Source organism: Equus caballus, unplaced genomic scaffold (genome assembly GCF_041296265.1).
Source record: "Equus caballus isolate H_3958 breed thoroughbred unplaced genomic scaffold, TB-T2T haplotype2-0000437, whole genome shotgun sequence".
NCBI classification, from domain to species: domain Eukaryota; kingdom Metazoa; phylum Chordata; class Mammalia; order Perissodactyla; family Equidae; genus Equus; species Equus caballus.
Window position 1 is genome coordinate 1,845,622 of NW_027222394.1, and position 6,096 is coordinate 1,851,717.

General features: G+C 35.0%; 1 long non-coding RNA gene across 1 annotated transcript; it reads left to right on the forward strand.

The window, feature by feature from the left end:
- Window positions 1-3,651: 3,651 nt before the first annotated feature.
- Window positions 3,652-5,683, forward strand: LOC138922988 (uncharacterized). The gene is made up of 2 exons (XR_011436107.1): window positions 3,652-4,632; window positions 5,403-5,683. It is a non-coding gene; the product is annotated as an uncharacterized lncRNA (long non-coding RNA).
- Window positions 5,684-6,096: the final 413 nt, after the last annotated feature.

Consider the following 6,096-nt stretch of genomic DNA (forward strand, 5'->3'; position numbering starts at 1 on the left):
AATTTTACTTTCTGTGTAAAAGCAAAAGGGTAAGTCGTCAACTTACATTTTTCCTCTTCATTCTTCCTCTGGATAACTGATTTTGAAATTATAGTAAACAATTTATAAATTCTTTGCTTTAATGGATTTACCATTTTAGAGTGAATAACTTAGAGAATAATGTTTAGACATATACTAAAATCTGGTTCAGTGGTAAAATAAAATTATGAAAAAGCACTTGATAGCATTACTTTCACAGCATTTTCTATCAGGGAACTAACTACCGCATATGACTGGGAACAAAATTCAAATGGAAATACTACATTTTAAGTCTAATTTTAATTTAGATCTTTAGATACATATTAAAAATCATGTCTTGGATAATTATTGACTAAGGTGCAACCATCAAAATTATTAGGAATGTTTATATTGAAGAAAAATATTAATACCAAATGTGTAAAACCTATGTGACATCACATTCAGCCTTATGTGTTCAGAGGCAGATGAAATGTTATATTCTCTTAAGTCTAGTGCAGATCTCATCAGCCATCCAGGCTAAGCCTCAATAGGGGTGATGACCTCCTTCACTAAATTTCCCTGAAACATAATATACCTCTGTTGAATCTGCAGCATGTTTAGAAGGAAACCTATAATTTCAGTTAAAAGCATGATGCTTAATGTGCTTTAATATGGTAAGTCAAATATAACACATATAAACAAATCGTCCTATAAAATATGTATTTCATGATGTTTCGGAATGAAAACGGAATGTTTTCAAGTTGATAGTGGTAGCCAAAGACTCTGAGAACTCAAAAGGTGCGTAATATAAAAAAGCCTGCAAAATTCAAACATTCAATTTTTAATATACTATAAATGTTCACTGAATCTAAAAATAATACCCTAATTTTATAAGGTTCCTTTTCAAGTAGTTATTTGTTTTTAAAAAATTATAAATAATTCTTATAACTATGCCTCTCTGTCTTGTACTTCAAAGATATGGAATATTATCTATCTTTATCATTATATAAATAACAAATAGTCCTTTAAAGAAGTCGAGGAGAATAGGGGAGGAGAGCTGTGGCTGATTTTCCCTGTTATGTGCATTTATGGATGGAGAGTTGCAAACACCATTTGCTTACGTCGGGGAGAACAGGCCATGTTCTGCTTTAGGAAATAATAAGAGTCGAGTTGCTCCTTTAATAAAGTTACTGTGCATTCAGCCCAGCTGAGTATGTAAGCATATAGTTAAGGCTATATATACAATAAAGAGAAGAATTGAGGCAATTGCTTGGATAAATCAGAAACATAAATTTTTAAAGAGGGCACTTTATTGGTCTAAATATTTTTTCTCCCCATCATATTCTGATTTTACCACACAGTAGCTTGTTTTCCACTTCACTTGATCTGTGAGAAATATTACACAGATAAGAAATTTCTTACGGGGTAAGAAATATCAATAGAATAATAATTTTCTCCATTAAATCTCATCTTTTCTGGGAAAAATTAATATTACTATCCCCTTATAAATCAATTGTCAAAGCACCTAATTGAAGGAAAAAATAATATTTTTTATTACATGACATGACCAAAGGGAGAAAACTTTTTTGGCTGAAGGATTTTTAGGCCAGTAAAGTGACCGTTTAAACACGTATCATACCCCTGGATGCTGAGAGAATGAACCTTCTTGGCTACATTCTCAGCTTTGATAACTGTGATGGGAACAAGCCAGACTTTAAGAGAAGAACAAAACATCTTGGAGACTGGCAGAAACACATTGAATTTAGAGACAGCCACCTTTTCATTCCAAAAAGTACCTTATTTAATGTTTAGAGCCATGTTAACATGCACCAAACTTATGTGTTCCTAACTGGCCACAGGTGAGTCATTCATATTTTCACTGGAACTAATAAGTAATTTATGAATAATTTTGTACATACTATATAATTCTTAATATAAGAGCAAAAATTAGAGTTCCTTGATGAATGAGCATAAAAACCAATGAACACTTTGAAAAGACATTGTAGGCATGTGGTAAGTCAACATTTCTTAAAGTTATGTGCTGTATGAGAACCAGCAATCTGTTCCAATACATAATCCCAATTTTTAGACAAGAAGGAAAAAACCCAAGCCAACCATGAGAAAAAAGGAAACACTCTCAGACAAATCTATGTATCTTTTTTTTTTTTTTTTTTTTTGGTAAATTGTCAGGGAAAACAAGACAGGGTGTGCAAAAATAAAAACTGGTTTATGTTCTTAGAGTAAAAAAAGACAAAGTACTATTAGGTAATAAAATGTGACAATTCCATTAGGAAGAGTTAATAAGTTAAGAAAAAAATAAGTCCCACTCTTTAACTGAACAAACATCAATAACAGCAGGATTATTTCTGTCACTGATTTTCTTCCTTTTTTGTTTGAGAAATTTGATTAAAAGAGGGGGGGAAAATAGTCTGCTAGCAGCTATTTAACACAAATGAAGGCACAAATAGGACTCCAGAGTTGACTATTGCAGGTGTGGTGAATATCAGGTGATTCTGGCATGAACAAAAACTGACCCTGAAGTACAGTTGAAGATGTAGCTCTATTTTGTGTTGAAGTTGCATACCTAAGTGACTAACTCGATCAGGGGTCCAGAAAAATCTTTTCTTTCTTACTTTCTAGTAATAAAATATACTTATCAAAACTTGTTAGCTTATCTGTGCAAATGTATACTTATCACTGCTGCAAAAAAATATGTATGAAAATAAACCCTAAAAGACCTGCTTTTCATAATGTTCAAAATAGCCTGTACATAGTCAGTTTCTGAAGAACTCTCAAGAGCTGAATTGGAGAGAGAAACCAAATATGGAATCCAAAGGAGATAAGGACAGCTGTGCCCTTGTAGCAGGCACTTTCGAATCTGTTGATGAAAGCTTAAAGGGAATTTACTTTCTAATAGCTGATCACAGATAAGCTACTTGTCCTTAGGAAAATTTAGGGCCAATAGGCCATGTTTTGACAGAAAACACCCTTGGATCATATCCCAGAATCCTTCTTTATAAGTATATCATACATATTATGATTTGGCTAGATCAGCACTGACTCAACTGCCACTAATAATATATATGGTCTTAGGAAAAAAGGATACCACTGAAGTCACTGGATACAGTATTCATTTTAGACTACCTCAGGAAGGAATTGCACATATTTGCTCAATAATTATTAGTTTAAAATCTCCGTAAATATTTTTTTACATTTCTGCTTGTGAAAAAAACAATGTCATCATGGTTGTCTCTTCCTCCTAATCAAATATTCTAGAATATGAAGTCATTCCAAACTAGACTGTGGAAAGAACCAGATTAGAAGCAGGGCAGTGAGGTCATCCATTGCTGCTCTTCTCCCCCAAGTTTGTTTAAATGACTAAATATATCAGCAGCTGAAATTTATTCCACATCACAAGCATCGTTGTCAGAAAGATGATAGTTACTTCCCTTCACCCGAATATATTCACTGTATCTCCCTTCATCAGAATCTGAAGCGCCACATGTACATAGCCTGTTGTCAAAGAGTGATTCAATTTCCTCTAATTTTTTCCCTTTGGTCTCAGGAAGACAGCCATAGATGAAAAGGAGTCCCACGGCAGCGAATCCAGCATAAAGGAAGAAGGCTCCTGCAATGGAAAATAATATGTATGTATAAATACACATAGATATACTTAGTCTATATAAATATGGTCTATATATAGAGAGAGAGGGGCCTAGGTTAGAAACAGTCCTTGATTTTGACTTTCCTTTCTGGTCAGTCATGCATAACTGTGGTATGAAATGGAACCAAAAATTACTGCCAGCCTGGTTTACTCTAATTGTTCTAATCCTGTGAATATAATGTAATTTGCCTTTCTAAACTTGTAAGGCCAAACTCAAGAAGAATGATAGACCAGGTTCAGATGTAACTTCTGCTTTGCAGTCTTTTCTCATGTGGCTGGATAGAGATAACTTTTCTCTATGTGCTTTCACAGCACTTTGCTGAGGCCTCCTATCATAATAACCAAGAAATATTATAATTATGTGCATGTATTATTTGTCTTGTCTACTAGACTGGAGGCACTTTGAGGGAGAAATTCCTTTCTCATTTATCTAGTATTTCCAGAACCCACATACAATGATGACACTGCTGAACTCATGACTCACTGGAGTACATGGCAACTCTATCCTTCTGGTCTCTCATTCCAAAAGTCTGATAGTCAACCTTGACTTTTCTCTCACTCTCCTGCCCAGTATCCAATCTGCTGGTTAGTCCTGTTGGATCTGCCTTCAAATATAATCTGAAGATGACCACTTGTCCTCATTCCGCTGATGTCTGTGATCTGACAGCCATCCTCCCGCATCTGCACTGCTGCAGTGGTCTCCTAACTAGTCTCCTTGTTCCTTCTCTTAGATCCTTATAGTTGTCCTCTTTTTCTTTTGGTGCAGAGCACTTATCACCATCTGACATACTATAAAGCTTACTAATTTGTTTTATTTTCCTCCTCTAGAATGTAAGCTCCATGAGGTCAGAGAATTTTGTTCTGCTGTAAGACTATGCATGTCAATGCAGCACAACCACAAAGACATAATTACTACCTGGTTGTGTTTTCCAAGTGTCAATTCAGCAAGCCAAGATGGATGAGATATATGAGTATGTGACTTGAGCATGTTCTTACATATTTCCAAGATGGCCTTTCCTTATATAGTCCAATTCCCAATTTAAATATAAGAACCTATGCTTTCACTTTCGATGGATGGAAACAACTAACTATAATGGAGTCCTTGCCTAATTTTAGGCCTTTGGTCCAGACCATCGTGTATATGAGATGGGGGAAGGAAGATGACAAACTAATGGGACAAAGGCTGGAGAAAGGATATCAGATTGGGAGTTGGAAAATCTGGATTTCAATCTTGCTATGTGACTTCTAAATAGTCACTTAACCTCTTCTCTGGCCCTCAGTTTCCTGATTCAGCAAAATAAGATGGTTTCTCAGCTATGATTTAAGTTTATAATTCTATAAATTTTACAACCCAAATCAGGACCAGGTTTTGGAGAGATGGTTATGAGATGCTTGAGAGAGAGACATCCTCTTCTGTTTCAGTAGCAAAAGTGGTCTTAAGGGCAGAGTCTATGGCTTGTTTGTCTGTGGGTTCCCTAGTACAGAGCCTGACACACTGGAGCGTCTAGAGAATGAATGTGCTCTTGTTGACTGCCAGATGGAATATATTGAGTAACAGATCTGAAATAAAGGGCTAAACTAGACAACATAAAGCTTGACTTTCAAATATGTCTTTAAGATGAATAGCATAGCAATTAAAGAACTGAATTAACATTTCTCAGTTCTGCTGAATCATTACAGAATAGGAAAGACATTATTAAGACTACATTCTTAAAGACATACGTATAAATAACCATTTCAGGAATATACACAGAAGCATTTCTTGGGAAGGCTCAAGGAAAACTACAGAGGAAAAATGCTGCTCAATTTGCCACCCAAAAGAATCTGCTCTCTGGAATGAGGAGCCGTGAGAAAACAGAAGGGAAATAGAGATAAATTATGAGAAATTAGAAAAAATATTAAAGAGTTGACTAAATCAAGACATAGTTTGTTAGATTAAGTCATCAGAAGCCATACAATCTTAAGGAGCTGGACTTGTATAAATCAAATTCTCTTTAATAAAAACACAACTCTATTTACAAATATAGGGCTCATTTATTTCATTTGTTTGGTTCACATTGAATACTTACTACAAACATACATTTTTTTATGTCTTATACTTGGTAAATAACCAAAAAATAATACTAGGTAATCTGGGATGCGTGGCTGAGTGTTACAGTGAAAGGAAGGCACCATGGCTCTGTAGAGTCTGACAATCACAAAGCAACCCAGGCTGAATCCTTGGGCAGTTTCTTAAATTCTCTTGACCTTAGTTTCCTGATTTAATGGAGAAAATAATTCCTGCCTTGCCAAACTGCAAGAATAAAATAATGTATGTTACATGCCTGTTAGAATTTGGATGTTAGCTGCTCAAAAAAGTGATAGACAGAGTAATCAAATTCTACTAAATGAGTAGGGAACACAACAGATGCTTTCAGAGATAGAGTGGAACAAGG